This window comes from Microcebus murinus, chromosome 18 (genome assembly GCF_040939455.1).
Source record: "Microcebus murinus isolate Inina chromosome 18, M.murinus_Inina_mat1.0, whole genome shotgun sequence".
NCBI classification, from domain to species: Eukaryota; Metazoa; Chordata; class Mammalia; order Primates; family Cheirogaleidae; genus Microcebus; species Microcebus murinus.
The window spans coordinates 39190180-39206058 of NC_134121.1; the positions used below are offsets into that span (position 1 = coordinate 39190180).

General features: G+C 48.2%; 1 protein-coding gene across 2 annotated transcripts in view; it reads left to right on the top strand.

Moving 5' to 3' along the window:
• The first annotated feature begins 12013 nt into the window (after window positions 1-12013).
• ZNF652 (zinc finger protein 652) overlaps window positions 12014-15879 on the top strand; it is a 63559-nt gene continuing 59693 nt past the window's right edge. The window contains exon 1 of one of the 2 annotated variants that reach the window (XM_075994488.1): window positions 12014-12077. The gene's annotated coding sequence lies outside the window, so the exon portion shown is untranslated. Of the gene's footprint in view, window positions 12078-12310; window positions 12583-15879 lie in introns of those variants that run through there. The other variant, XM_012789703.2, reaches the window with a different exon arrangement.

Sequence of the window (15879 nt, forward strand, 5' to 3'; positions counted from 1 at the left end):
GAGCCCGTGCAGTGTCCTGGGGTGTGAGGCACACAGGGCGTGGGGCCTTGCATTCCTGGATGGTTAAGACGCCACAGCTGATTACTATCATTATTATTCCCGCCTTGGCTTCTCTGAGCTTTTATCCTGCAGGACCTTGCCTTGCTAGGCCGGCGTCACCAACTAGCAAGGGGTGGGGAGGGCGGCTCCTGGCTGCGAAGGAACATGACATGAGCACGGGTTTTTCCCCTAATGCCGAGCTCCTTCCTAACCCTGGATGCATGGGCAGAATTTCTCGAGGGAAACTGAGGCACAGAGGTCCTGAACGATGTGGCCGAGGTCCTGTAGCAGAAGCTCCCCCCACCCCACCCCACTACCCCCTACTCACTAGGCCATGCTTTCTCATCCTCCCTCAGCGGAGGCAGATCTTGTCGGCCGGGAGGGGAGCCAGAGAAGGTGCGGATTCTAGAAGAGAGAGCTGGGCTGGGGCCAGGACAGCAGAACGGGTACCCTCTGTGCCAGGTGCTGCGGGCATCATGAGGTCAGGCTCCCGGTTTCGCGTCTCTTTGGAAGGTTCTGCCATATGGGTGGATCTTCCCCAAGCCCCCGAGGGAGGGCAACACTGCAGACATGCAAAGGCTCCCTCCCTCCCGTCGGAGGCCAGATTCAGCATCCCGGGATAGGAAGAGCCTGGTTCTCATAAAGATGGACCAGGCCTGGGGCAGAGGGCCAGACGATGGCTCAGAGACAGGGAGAGGTGTGTGTGTGTGTGATGTGTGCATGTCTGCTAACACCAGGCTTCCAGCAGCGACATGTCCCTGCCTGCTGAGATGAGATGAAAGGGAGAAAGACTAGCAGGGAATGTGAACGACCGTCTGAGAGCTGGCTGAGGGGCTGAGTGGAATCCTACAGGATCCTGGGACCCAGAGGAGGAGGAAGGGAATGGCCCTTCAGGCTGCACCAGTTGCCTTAGTCACCACCTGCTGTCCATGTAGAGAGCAGCAATCTTTGGGAACATCTGGCTTTAAGGAGAGGTACGGCAACACAGATGGGTAGGTTGAGGAAGTTGGAGGAGAGAGGACAATAGCGAGGCTTCAGCTGCCTCTCCAAGCTCTCACATCACCCGTGCCTGCCAGAGCCGGCCCACCAGCTGAGCATTCTCGCATCAGGCATTTATTGAGCAGCTACCACGTGCAAGGCACTCTGCCTACAGCTGTGGGTGCAGACGCATAAGACAAGTCCTCTGCCCTCAGGAGGCTCTCTTTGGAGAAAGAGAAATTCCTTTTTGGTTTCACTGCTACCTTCCACACCACACAACACCAGACTCCTGGGCCTCTGGTCTTGTTGAGTGAGTTCCCAGGAGACCGGTTCCTCCCTGGCCATTTTCTGCCTTGACTACACTGGTCCCTGCCTCTGCCATTACATTGTCTGTCAGCTCTCTGAGGTCACATGGGAGCAGCATGCACTAGAATTCTTGCTGGTTTCTTGACACACACCAGCCGAAATATTCAGCCCTCAGCCACAAAAGTTGTCTCTTGAACTTATGCTGTGATTAGGCCACTCTAAGACTCATGGTTCTCCTGGGATCCTGCTCGTCTTCCAGACCAAACACACCTTTCAGCCTGTAGAGCCTCCACCCACTTGTCCTTTCCTATGGGTGACCTGAAGACCCTGCAGTGGCTCCCTCTTGCATGTACAGTGTGCACTTTGGGGGGCTATTTGCCAGGGCTCGCCCACATGTTTCTAGCTCTTATCATTACCCAACAGTGCCCCTTCCTTCCCCAGCACACAGGCATTTGTCATGGAACTCTCACATCCCAACAAGGGTGAAGACCTTTTTAAGGCAATCATTTCAACGTTTATAGTTGATTTACTCAACACACATTTACGGATTAACTGCTCTGTGTGAGGCACTGTGACAGGTACTAAGACAGTTTTGATGGTGACTAGGACAGACGTGCCTCCTGCCCCCAGGGAGCCCATGAACTAACAGGGATGGCAGACACTACAGATGAAAATAGGTTGTGGCGAGTGGTCAGATGGGACAAGAGTCGTGGAGTCGCTGAAAGTCCTGCTGAGCTGCACTCCACTGTGAACTCATAGGCCTCTTCCTTCCTGCCTGGGTTCTTCACAGAGCAGAGTGCACCTTACTGGGGAGGAAGGCGGAATGTTCCAACAGGACGCCCGCATGGCCAGACCTAAAAGCCACTGGCCCCCGATCTCTTCTCTCCCCACAGGTGAGGAGGTCTCTCTCTTCCCAAATCCAGTGTCCTCTAGAAGTGACACAGGCAGCAGGGACAGAATTAAAAGTCTACGAATGCCATGTAAAAACAAGCCCTTTGGACAATGAAGCTGTGAAGGGCTGCAAAAGGCACTTCACAATGTCACCGTGTTAGGAAATACCGGCTTCCGCCACCTCTCCAGAAAGCAGCCATCTTCTTGGGAGTGAGATCCACTCTCCTCTGTTCTGATGAAATTGCCCGCGACAGGTGGTGCTCCGTGCTTTTGAAACTTGTCCGTGAATGAAGGCTCTAACTCCTCGTGCAGTTGTTTGATGTTGAGTCAGTGTTTAATGACTATAATTGGCAGAAAAGTCTCCCAACTGCTTAACCAAGATGCAAATTCCACTCTCTTGCTTGTCAACTACCTCTGCACAATGGAAAAAACATGGTGAAGTTATAAGGCATTCTCTACTCTGAATGCTCCATAAAAACGCCTATAAAACTGACACAAGTAAGAAGCCTTTGGATCTGATGACCCTCATTCTGTCTAAGTGTCAACATCCCATATGGACATTTTTTAGACGATGTTGCAGTCAGGGAGAGAGGAAGACAGAGGGCTTGGACGGGCTTGAACACAAACCTCCCTGTGCTTCCCCAGGGCCCTCTCCTGAGTGGGGTTTTCTCCCCACTTGGTGCCTCTGTCACCAGGATACATTGGGCCGGGGGTAACATTCCTGGTCATGGAACTGGGATGGATCCTGAGAATGCGGGTGCAGAGGGAAGTCCATGAAGCACAGAGGAAAGGCATTTCTTTCTAGGTGGCCTGGTAAAAGGGAAATGACTTGAGCTCTAAAGTTGGAAAGGCCGTACAGAAAATGTTCAAAGGCTGCTGCCCGAAGTTTGTGGGAGTTTCCTAAATCAAAGAGCAAATCCCTACATGGGAGAAGAATCTTTCTTTTCCTTCCTTCCTTCCTTCCTTCCTTCCTTCCTTCCTTCCTTCCTTCCTTCCTTCCTTCCTTCCTTCCTTCTCTCCCTTCTTCCCTTCTTTCCTTCTTGCTTCCTTGCTTTCCTCTAGAATCTAAAACAGTGAGTCCCCACAGAAGGATGCCTTTGTTCTTGTTGTAGTCCACAGCCTGGAACACCCCTCCCCTTTCCTCTTCCAGCCTCAATCCTACCATCCTTCCCGCTGAAGTCAAATGTCCTTTAAAGTCAAATAAGTGGCATTCCCCATCCAGTCAAGCTCTCTCCAAATTCCCATTTATTCCATTAAACTACATGGCTTGATATACCTACACAACGTCTCACGTTCTCTAGTTGTATAACGTACACGTATTGCGTTCCCCCAGCCAGGCTGCAAACATCTAGGGGCAGAGCCCATGCCTTATGTTTGGGAGTCCATCAGAACACAAGCACAGGTCTTTATTGCAACCTTCATTTGCCTTCCACTTCTCATTAAACATCAGAGAATTCATACTAGAGAAAACATTCCGAAGTGTATTTATTTGGGTGGAGTAACCATCGTATACACAGTCAGATAATTCCTAGTGGGAAGAGACCCTGTGTCTGGGTCTGTGCATGGGAGAGCCCTCGGGGGGGAGTCTGGAGACTTGGAAGCCAGGCCTTCCCAATATCCTGGAACTCCAAGACCGAGTGCGGCGGCTATGGGGAAATCTTCCTCACTCAAGATGATTACCCGGCGTCAGCAGCACCTTCGAGAGAAACTACCAGTCTGAAGCATGTAGGAAGCCACCTCTAAGATCTTCACCAGCACCAGAGAACCCGCCTGAGAGTGGCGCACAGTGCTAGATGCCAAGGACACCATTGGCTGCAAAGCAGACGCAGTTCCTGTCTCTGTGAAGCTTGTCTCTTGACCCCTCTCCCCATTGAAGAGCCAGACCCTTGGAGGGGAAGCATTTTAGACTGTGGGTACAATTGAAATATTAAAAACTTCGTTAAGTGCCTTTTCTTTTTTGAACTTGAAGCACTTCCATGTCAACTGCCTTTGTCCTCGACTCTTGCTAGAGAAGGGAAGGGATGGTTCACCCAAAACATGTTGTTGATGGAGAAACGGGGCTGGAGGGGCTGCACCTGGTCCAGGGCACACCGGCAGTCAGGATAAGAGCTCCAGGTGCTGAGGGAGGCCAAAGGTAAAAAGGGAGGTCCCATGCCCTGAAGTAGCTTACGGTCCAGGGAGGGGGCAGACAGGTCCGTAATACACAAGAGGTGCTGTAACAGGAGTGGAAGCAAAATGCAACAGAGGTGTAGGAGTCCCTGAGTCCCTCTGGCTGAGACAGGAAAGGCTTCACCGAGGAGGTGCTGTTTGGGTTGAGATGTAAGGGATGAGGGGTTTGCCAAATAAACAGGTGAGGAGAGGGTGTAGCAGGTGGCAGAAACAGCACAGGCACAGTGTGGAGGTGAGAAAGGGCCTACTGAGGATACTGGAGAAGTTCATTATGCACAGCACGAGGGGAGTGAGGCCCATGATGCAGTGAGGCAGGGGACAGATCACACGAGGCCCTGAATGCTTTGCAGAGCGGTTCAGGTTTCGCAATGGGGAGATATTATCGTCTCCTACTGCTGCTATAACAAATTACCACAAATTGAGTGGCTTAAAACAACATAAATATATTATCTTATAGTTTGGGGCTAACATCAAGGTGTCGGCAGGGTTACTTCTGGCAGCTCTGAAATCAGTTCTTTGCCTATTCCAGCTCCTAGGGGCTGCCTCCATTCCTTGGCTCACGTCCTTCTCCCGTCTTCACCGCCAGCAATCTCATCGCCCCAACCTCTTCCAGAGTCACACCTCCTCTGACTCTAATGCTCCTGCCTCCCTCTTCTCAGGACACTTGTGATCACTGTGGGCCCACTAGATAATCCCAATAATCTCTACATCTCAAGATGTTTAACCTAATCACATCTGCAACATCCTTTTTGTCATGTAAAGCAATGTAGTCACAGGTTCAGGAGGTCAGGATATGTTCATCTTTGGGGGCCATTGTTCTGCTTACCACAGTAACCACTGAAGAATTATGGGCAGGAACTGAGTTGGGGTGTTGGGTGGTACAATACTGTGGTTAAAAGAGCAGGTTTTAGGAATCTGACTACCTGGGTTCAATCCTGACTCTGCCACTTAAGAGCTATGTGACCTTGTATCATTTGCTAATTAATTTCTCTTTGCCTTGGTTTCTCCATCTGTAAAATAGGGATATATGCCTTAAAGGGTAGTTGAAAGGATTCTATGAGATACAATGAAAGGATTATATGGGTAGTTGAAAGGATTATATGGGATAAGAGAGATGAAACAGGACAGGAGAAAGCTCTCAATAAATTAGGAGCATCATGATGCAAACTAAGTGCCAACAATAGTGCCCTGGTCAGGACAAAGATGTTTGTGGTTAATGCTATGTTTAACAGAACCTAGCTTCCCAGGGGGCCGCCTGCTAGGGAAGGAGGTACCTGAGCATCAGGAGATTCTCTGGCACATAGGAAACATGCAGCCCCCCAGTGACACCACATTGCTCAGTGGTGCTTTCTCTCTGTTGGCATAAAGAAATGAGGGATAAAAGCTGCCCCTATCTGTTCCCATTTTATGGTGGGATTCTGTCTGGGTGTTGGATAAAATGAAAGAGTAGATTGGTATTTTGTTTTAAGTTTTCTTTTCTGAAATCTTTGAAACAACTGTTTAATTTTGACATGGGGCCATAAGACTTGGCAACACCTTACCCGTGTATCCAATGTGATGATGAGTATGCTTGTCAGAGTCACTGGGCACCTGCTTCTGGGTCCCTTGCTTCCCTAATACACCTTCAGACATCTTCTCTGTCCCCATTTCCTAGTGCTAATGAACCCAAAGCTATCAAGGTATCTCCCTCCCTCCTGTTGACTTTTTCTCTCGGAACTCCCAAGGAGTGGATCTGGATTTCCTAGCAGTTTACCTGCGAGTAAGGTTGCCAGATAAAATAGAGGACACCTTGTTAAATTTTGAATTTCAGAAAAACAGTGAGTAATTTTAGTTCAGGTTGAGTATCCCTTATCCAAAATACTTGGGAAGAGAAGTGTTTTGGATTTTGAATTTTTAGAGTAGGGATACTCAACCTGTATAAGTCCCAAATCTTACTATATGTTGAACACCACTTTGTTAACTGGATTATTTGATTAATGAGAAGACGCCATCCCCAAAAGTCACCATGTCATGTAACACTTTACCATACATTCTCTGATGTAATCTACAAGGTAGATTGTGATTCAAGCCCTGAAAGTTACAGTAGCTTCTCATAGAGGACTTTGTAGTGACACAGAGAAAAGAACACACATTGTGGTTCTAGAGAGATGGTGAGGGTCAGAATAATGGGGACTGGTCCCTTTTATTTCATGACACAGATTCTGCCCAACTTGATTCAGACAAGCTCAGTGCCTGCTGTAGATCTTACCTGCTCTTTATTAATGGAGAGTGTCATGCTTTCTCCCTCATGACCTAGGGACCACCAGGATACCCAATCTGTTGAAATCCATTGCAATTTGTCTAAAAAAGGTATTGTACAGTGCATGTTTTCTTTTGTTTTGGTTTTGGTTTTTTTTGGGGGGGTTGTGGTTGTTGTTGTTTGAGACAGGGTCTTGCTCTGTCACCTGGGCTAGAGTGCAGAAGCATCATCATAGCTCACCGCAACCTCAAACTCCTGGGTTCAAGAGATCCTTCTGCCCCAGCCCCTCAAGTAGCTGGGACTACAGGCATGTGCCACCACACTCAACTAATTTTTCTTTCTTTCTTTCTTTTTGTAGCAACAGGATCTTGCTTGTGTTCAAGCTGCTCTTGATCTCCTGGCCTCAGTGATCCTCTTGCCTTGGCCTCCCAAAGTGCTAGAATTACAGGCATGAGCCACTGCACTGGCCCATGCCCTTTGATACTTGACTGGAATAATAATGACGTCTCTCACTCACTGTGGGATGCAAACACAAAGTCTGTCCTTGGATCGGGTGCACATCATGTGTAGTAGTCGCTGTTCCAGTTGAATCTATAATGTTCAGGTTGAATCTGCAAGGCTGGTCACTATTGGCCCCAAGCTTTGCTCAAGGCTTTTGCTCCCAGGCTCCATTCCATGTGATTCCTCCAATCATAAAAACCCTCTTCTTTTTATTTCCTGGTCCTCTCAGATGGGACTTGAGTTTTCACATCCAAGTCGCACAGGCATCTTGTAGCGGCGATTTCTCTATTTCTATACTTACTGCATTTAGCAACATTTCAGAGACTCACAATAATGTAAAAGATGAAGACAATTTTATGAAGCCCCAAAGGAGCCCTGGATTTTGTCCCCATGTAAATGAACTAACCTGCCTCTCCAAGGGCAGCAGGCCTAGGGGACGGGGGACAAAACGCCAGTGTGGTACTCAAGTGCACAAGGATTGTCTGTGTCGTTTTGCACCCACATTTACCTTTCTTTCTTTTTCTTTTTCTTTTTTTTTTTTTTTTAGCTTTTTAGGAAAAGGTAGCCCCTGAGGGGCCAGGGAATTAATGACTTAATGCTTACAATCTCTAGGAAGAATCTGCTCCAGATAAGGTCTCATTATCGTTAATTGTTATTATTGTTGTTATTGTTATTAACCAACTCTTATGAAAAGCTTTGTTAACAACCTCAGGTGAGGGGTTTAATTAATACCTTCTCTGAATGCCAAGGCCTCAGGCACCTTGTCACCGCCCCCACATAGGGGCTCCACCTCCTCTGAACGCCCTCAGGGTCCCCTCCACCCCCAGGTCCTCCCAGCCCCCACCCCAGGGGCTCCATCATTCTCACTCCTGCCAACTGCTTCCCTCCCCCGCAATCTCACCTCCTTTTCACCTTCCCTTCCCTTTTCTGCAGTTACCTAATCGCCCCAAACAGTTCTCAAGAGCCAAGCCTTTTGGGGGTCATGAAAGTAAAGAGAGGGTCCCCTGAGCTCTGCCCTTCCCCCTAGCAGCCCCCTCTTCCTGCACTACTTCCCAGCACTCCCATCCCATCTCCCAGGGGAACTTAGGGACTGTTCCTCAGGTGGCGGGGCTGGATGGGTGGGTTGGCTGGTTTAGGATTACAGAGTTTGGCACTAACTCCCAGCCCCTTGCAGCTGCCTTCTTTAATTAATTAACTCCAATTTTTAAAAAACCATCTCAATTGGACCTCAGTGCATGCCTCTGGGGCATATGTCACATCAATTAGAGATAACAATTAAGTGTGCAGCCCAAAAGAACCTGTGAGTCTCTTTAAAGACTCAAACACCATTCAGGCTTAACTGCCTTAGAACACCCTCCTGAGACAGACCCTGAGGCAGAACCCCCAAGGGAGGAATTGGGCAGCAACTGGTTCCCTAGAGACAGGAAGACAGGAGGATATTCTCCTGCACTCAGCTGCCTACACCTCCCTATTCCAGGGTTCCCTCTGTTTAGATATCCATGAAGCTAAGCTATTGCAGGTGGGGTGGTGGCCTCACTTCACTAGGATAGGACTAATCTCTCTCAAATTCAAAAGTCCACCTCTTCATTATCCTACCTGGCCATCCTGCCTGGATAAGGATGCATCTCAGGCCCTCTAACAGTAGGATAGGTGTTAAGCTAGTAGAGACTGTAGAGATGGTATATGCAGGGTTAACTGATGTTTCCATCTTAGTGGTTAACGGTTGAAGATGTTGCTCGAGGGCAGAGATGGTTTCTTGATAGTCCTTGCTTCCTACCTCTTATTACACTTGGTAGATGCTCAGGGAAGGCTTACAGAATGTCAAAGGCAAGGAGGGGAACTGGTGTGCAGCACAGTTCCAAATATTTTTCCATGTGCAAAGCAAGTAGGCAGAGATGGGACCTACCCAAAACCTTAGTCTTATTAACTCTGTCCTCTCTACTCAACTGGAATTAAAAAAACATTTATAGACCAGGTAAACATGCCTTTCCTTATCTATTTGACTCATTTATTTATTGCGTATGTGAGTTGACAGTAAATCACTTTGTTCTTTTATGTTTACCAGAATCGTGGCTGTTCAAGTGAGCCCAAACTTTCAGAGGGCAGAGACCACATCGATTTAATTTGCTTTTTATGGTATCAAGTAAAGGGCTGCACTGTGGGGTCATAGAGAAGTCCTAGACTTGGACTCTGGAGACCCAGGTTGTAGTTTTGGCTGTGTGACCCTTAAAATCTAGGCCTCATTTTTATTTGTTGTTAAAAATATAGCGGGAACAACATTTCCTATTTTATTTATTTATTTTTTTTGAGATAGAGTCTCATTCTGTCACCTGGGCTAGAGTGCTGTGGCGTCAGCCTAGCTCACAGCAACCTCAAACTCCTGAGCTCAAGCGATCCTCCTGCCTCAGCCTCCCAGGTAGCTGGGACTACAGGCACATACCACCGTGCCCAGCTAATTATTTCTATGTTTTAGTAAAGATGGGGTTAGAGGACAGCAGAGGAACTGGAATCTCCAGAAAGGAACCTTGCTAGCCCTGAGGCCCAAGGCCTTCCAAAGCAATGGTCACCAAAGTTTCAGATACATAAAAGAGAGAGAGAGGAAAAAAAAAAAAAAAAATTGAAGGAAATGCAGAAGTAGAACTGAATATTAGAATTATTGTCCATCACATGTCCAGGGCACCTGTTTTTATTCCACAAGAATATGTGGCGATTTTTTAGAGATGGCCTATCAAATTCTCAGAAAGACCCAGCACCCTGAGAGTCAGGGAGCCTGGGTCCTGGTTAGGCTCCATTATTCACTGGGATGGGTGACTTTCGCTAAACCACTAAACATTCCTTGGCCTGAATTTCCTTTGCTGAGAATAATACCAGTCCTGTCTGCCTCGCAAGGTTGTTGGAAGATCTGATGAGATAATAAACATAACCTCCCTGCAAAAACTATAAAGCACTCTTCACATGGAAGGGCATATTATTACCATTCTAATTACTACAAGCCCTTCAGAGAATCAGCCTGTCGGTGGAGAGTCACAGATATTTGGGAGGTCACCTCATTCTTTAGCCATCACCCTGCACACCCCTCTTCCAAGCTGTGAGGCTCTGACTAGTAGAGGGTGGGGAATGGATCAAGTGTCCAAAGAGGCAAAGCAAGACATTTATCTCGGCCAGACGTTCTGGACTCACCAGTCTCTACCAATGCCAAGGTCTGCCTTCCACTGAATCTAAGTCTCTCCTTTTATTACTTATGCTTATTTCCTCCTCTTCTGCCTGAGGATTTCTCTACCTGCTGAAATAGGATATCACTTTTAGTGTTTATCCACTGAAAACACCCATCATTGAAGAACAGGACCTAGAGTTGCCAAAATTATGATCCCTGGAGTCTGGAGTCCAAGTGTCATAAAAGCCAAGCATCTGTTTCTGGAAAGGGCCAAGGACAGAGTCAACTCTTGGGCCCCTTTATTTATAAAGTTTCAATCTCTTCCCTAACCTTGTCTCAGACTCAAGTCATTTTACTCCTTGCAGCATTTTTTTTTTTTTTTGGAGTGGTAGTGCTTGTCTTAGTCTGTTTTGTGTTGCTATAGCAGAATCCTACAGACTGGGTAATTTATAAAGAAAAGAAATTTATTTCTCACAGTTCTGGAGGCTGGGAAGTTGAATATGCAAGTGCGGGCATCAGGGGTGGGCCTTCTTTCTGCATCATGCCACAGCAGAAGGCAGAACAGCAAGAGAGTGTGTGAGAGAGAGCAGCAGAGCAACTGCAGCAGAGCCCAACTTGATATTATAACAGGCCCAATCTTGAGATAACTAACCCACTGCCTATAGAACATTGGTCCACTCTTGAGGGCAGATCCTCTTATAAGGCCCTACCTCCCAACACTGTTGCATTGGGGATTACATTTCCAACATAGGAACTTAGGGGGACACGTTCAAACCACAGCAGTTGCCTAAGGAGGGGTGAACCCACCTAGGTCAGAAATGGAACAGGTCAAAACTCCCATGCTAATCGGTAGTGGGACAGCGCCTGTGAACAGCCACTGCACTCCAGCCTGGGCAACACAATGAGATCCTGTCCCTTAAAAAAAAAAATAAGATTTGAACAACTTCCAGGAAGTTTGGTTTATGGTGGGAAAGAGTCAGCCTGCCCCTCAGAGTTGCTGCCTTGGGTCTTTTCCATCCTAGGCCCTCACCTTGCCAACTTCATTTCCTCTCCCCGTGCCCTAAGTGTTCAATTATGGACACTCTCTTGGCTCTGAAATTGGATAAATACTACATTGTTAGCTAATAGTACCATTAATTATATTAATGATTAATAGCTAATTAGTCATAATGCTGTAATGCTTACAAGTGAGGCTTCCTTTCTTGCAGCAACTCTAGGTCTAAGCACACACAACACATGCTCTTCCTTATTCCTGGCCACAGGACAAGCGCAGCTCTGAATCTGTTTTTCTGACTACCCTGGCAATCTCCAAATTGCCCCAGTTATTAGCCGTCCCATTCATATATGGTGAATAGCCACTACTGCTTATGTGTTGCCTCTTCTACTTCCTTCCACTGTCACTCACACTAGATCCTCCAGTAGTAACAAGGAGGTCAGCAGTCGTCAAGTTTTTTAAAAAACTTTAGACCATAAACCAAAGGCTCTTTCCCTTCCAAATGTCATTTCGACCCACTTTTTCACTTTCACCCCTTTGCTTCACTTCACCTTTCCCTCATCCTAAGCCGCCCCCTAGTTCGTGGAATCCCACCACACTCCCAGTCTACAGCCCCCTCCCACTCCCCGTTTAGGCTTCCTTTCAGCAACCACGCCCCCCGACTCCAGGAGAGCGGCACGCATGCGCAGCTCGCGCATTTACCTGGGCGCTCGGAGTGGGCGGGGTGGGAGAGGGCGTGGGTGGAGCTGGGAGCCGACGGTTATCTGGGTGGCGGAGCGCTCACAATGTGGCAGCAGGGAGAAAAGGTGCGCCAGGCCCGGCCCGAGGGCCGCGCATGCGCGCCGCCGCTCCCAGCGGCCGGGATGCCGGGAGGGGGGGCGAGGGGGGGCGGGCGGAGGGAGGTTTCGGGATCCCTGTTGGGCGGGGGCGCCGGCGAGGGAAGGGGCCGCGGGCGCGCGCGCGCGCCCTCGCCTCCCTCCCTGCCCCCCTCTCGGCACACACATCCACACACGCACACCCCCTCCCCTGCCTCCCTCCCCGCGCGCCGCCCGCCCCGCCGGCCCCGCTCGCCCTCGCGCGCTCGGAAGGGAGTCGCGAGACGTCGGAGCGGCGGCCACGTAGCGCTGCGGCGGCGGCGGCGGCGGCCGAGGCCGGGTCTGAGGAGCGGCCCTGAGGACAGACGTTGGGCAGGGGGGAGGGGCCGCCCGGCCGGCGGTTGTTACTCGAGCGCCGCGGCTACAGGCCCCCCGCCGCAGGGATGGACCGCCGAGGCGGCGGTCGAGGCGGCGGCGGCGGAGGCGGCCGGCCCGGGTGAGTAGGGGCCCCTTCCCCCACGCACACGCCACCGTCGCGGCGGCCCCCTGGCAGCAGCTCTTCCTCTGCACCGCCCGCCGGCCGGCCCGGGCTCCGGGGGCCGGCTTAACCCTTCGCCGAGGCAGCTGCGTGCACTAGGCCGGAGCAGCCCCCATCCGGCGGGGAGGCCCTGGGCGCAGCGCTCATCTGGCACCGAGCTTGGGCCGGGGGCACCCCGCTTCTGCCCTTTCGCTCGCTCCCTCCCGGACCCGGCCTGGGCTGCAGTTTTGCCGCGAATCCGCTCGCCCTGAGGCCTGAGGGGAGGTTGGGGCGGCACGATTAGCGGGCCGAGGGGAGGTTTGCACCGGTCCTCCTGCGAGCGTTCGCCTGCCCTGCAGCTGGTGGCTTGCACCCACTGCCTCCCCCGCCCTGCGGTTGCGCCCAAACCTCCAACCCGGGAGTATTGTGCCGCCTGGAGATAAAACGCATCTGATGTACACCCGCCACCAGCAGCCCCACACTCACCCCAGTGGGTAATGCAGACCTTTCTCCACCCCCACCGCCTCCTCCCCTCCAATCAGGCTCAGCTGAAGATTCTTAGATCGGAGACACCGAAGGTACACCCCCGTTACATCTCCCCGTAACATGTTCATTGTCGAGAGATGTCTCCTATAGAAATGATAAATGCCCCTGCCTCACCTCGAAGTCCGTCTTCATGATTTAAGATCCCATATGCTGCTCTGCTTTGAAGAGGTCCAGCTTTGATCACATCTAGTGTGTTCCCCCACAACACACACACACACACACACACACACACACACACACACACTTCCTGATTGCTGTGCAGCCCCTGTCACCGCGGATCCATTGTCAGAAATGGCTTGTGCCAATCAAAGGAATGTGCTTTTTGCCTTTGGAGAAGGGTGCTTTCCACAACCATGTTCTCAGGATATTCTTCCGTGAGTCTGCCTTTGATTGTCCCCGTGTTCAAGCATCATTATCACAGCCTTTCCCTTATGTGCATTTCCCGTGGACCCTCAGTAACACCTGAGTGATGCTTTTTCCCCCAGTTAATTAGATGCGTATGGTGTGTGGGAATGTCATCTGTTTTGTTGTAATGTTTAACATCTGTTATCAAGGCGTAATATATAAATAGTATTTTGGGAAGAATGTATATTTTTTTCAAGAGGATAGCCAGGCCCGTATTGTTCTGGGAATGGCAACTACGGTAGCACATGCTTTGTTGACAACCTGTGTATGCTTAAGGAATGAAGGGCTGCTGTTGCTGGGGTGTGTGGTGTCTGAGCCGAATGCAGGTGATGTTCCCAATTGGGGCTGTTTTGTGAGCGCTGCATGGCACTGTGATTGTCAGTGCTGGCAGGCAGTTTGGTTCTTTTTATCACTCCTGTGCACATGTGTTCAGATCGATACTATCTTTAGTATAATTTTGTTTAAAACGTTCACCACTAAGTTTTAGTGATACTGGAAATGTCTCCTTCTGTGGTTCCTAACCTTTCTTTCCCGTAGTGGAAGCCATTAGGGCCCTCTTAGTGAAGTAGGCACATAATTTTGCTTGCAACTAGAGTCAACTTGAAGCTGGTCCTAGGACCTCAGGTTAAGATCTGTATTGTGCAAAAGTGAAAGGAACTCGAGTTTCTTTTTTTTCTTAAGAGTTAGAGTTACTTTGGCCCTGAGCAGTAAACAGCGAAGTAGCTTCAGTATGTAACCTTGTGTTTTGTATTTTGATTAGGGTGAGTTAGTTATTTGTAAAGTATCATTTCCCTGTCTTCCTGTGAAGAGGAGATGTATGTGTCTTTCAGAAAAAGTTAAAACTAAGTCAAAATAACTTGTTCAAATTTGACCAATTGATAATGTGTGTTCCTGGCACTATATTCTAAATGTAGCAAATTTCAATGGCAAAGTCTGAGGTCTATTTTATAATGCCTGTACAGAATCTCTATATGTTGGTTGAAGTTGATGTGATCACTTAAGGCGTTATAATTCCCATAGTGGTGTACCTGCCCTGTGACAAAGATTTTTTAAACTTTATTAAATACAATTTCATGTCTTTATTAATGGTGATGGCACCATCAAAAGCATCCATTTAAAATTTTTGTTTTAATGGAATGATTTTAATTGTAGTTAGGGAATTCAGTCTCCACATTTAGAATCTAGAACTGAGAATGAACTTTGCATTCTATCAATAAGCAGATGGTAAATATCAGCTATTTTTGTTTAAATTACTCTGTACCCATCTTTTGCTTTTTGATCATATTTCAATCAAGAGACATTTATTCCAGCTTGTGATAATGTTGTGATGGGCAGTGACATTAAGTACAATTCTGACAATGTTTTTCACTTAAAGAATCCTTTGAGACTTTCATATATTTTGCATTTTTGGGATTCCAATAGGCTAAAGAATTTATGGTATTAACTGGCAGTTTGGAAGATACGGGAGCCTTGGAATCTTGCATTGAACCTGTTCCATACACCTGAAGAATAGTATTTATTCTAATAATTATTCAGTGTACCTTATGAATTTTGAAAGCATGCTGAGGTTGCAAATATTACATTTTTTATTATCTAATAAACATGCTTGAAGTGGCTTATGCCACAGGTTTTATTTTTTGTTCACGTCATGCCTAAAGTTTTACTATAGGAAATTATTTGCCTATCCTAAACCCAAACCAATTCAAAGTTGCAAATATGTTACTTTTCTTTGTTAACATTGTATAATGACAGACCATTAAAATCTTGGGGCGGTGTGTTTCCTTGGTTTAGTATTGCAGAACCTCTTCTAACCAGTCACTTACCTAGTTAAACACCCAAACACCATAGAGCAGCTGATCGTATAACTCATATGGCTGTGAGAACAGTATTCTCTCCCTGCCAGATTCAGAACTTGGAAGCTGGAAAACAATTGCATAGCAGTGAAACACTTAAGGAGTAGTGGTGCCAGGAGCTCACTCTCATTAATATAAACAGCTTGCTTTAGTTTCTTCAACACTCTTCTTCAGACACCCTTCCCTTAGGAGGTTTCAGATCAGCAGCTCCTACTCAAGGGAAACAGCACCTACTTTCTGCAACTGTGGCCTCAAGATCTGATTCGTGACACCCAGAGCTGTTACCATTTCTGCTCTAAGTATGGGAAGTAATCTTATAGTGTGGTAAGAAAATACTTTTCAAGTCTGTAGAAAAAAAAAAGTTGATTAGTAATGCTACTGATGTGATTTTGTTTTTGAATGTCTGAAGCCTGGTGCAGAAGTAAGCTATGACATAAAATGTTTTTTTAAAAAGTTACCCTTTTTTCAAGGG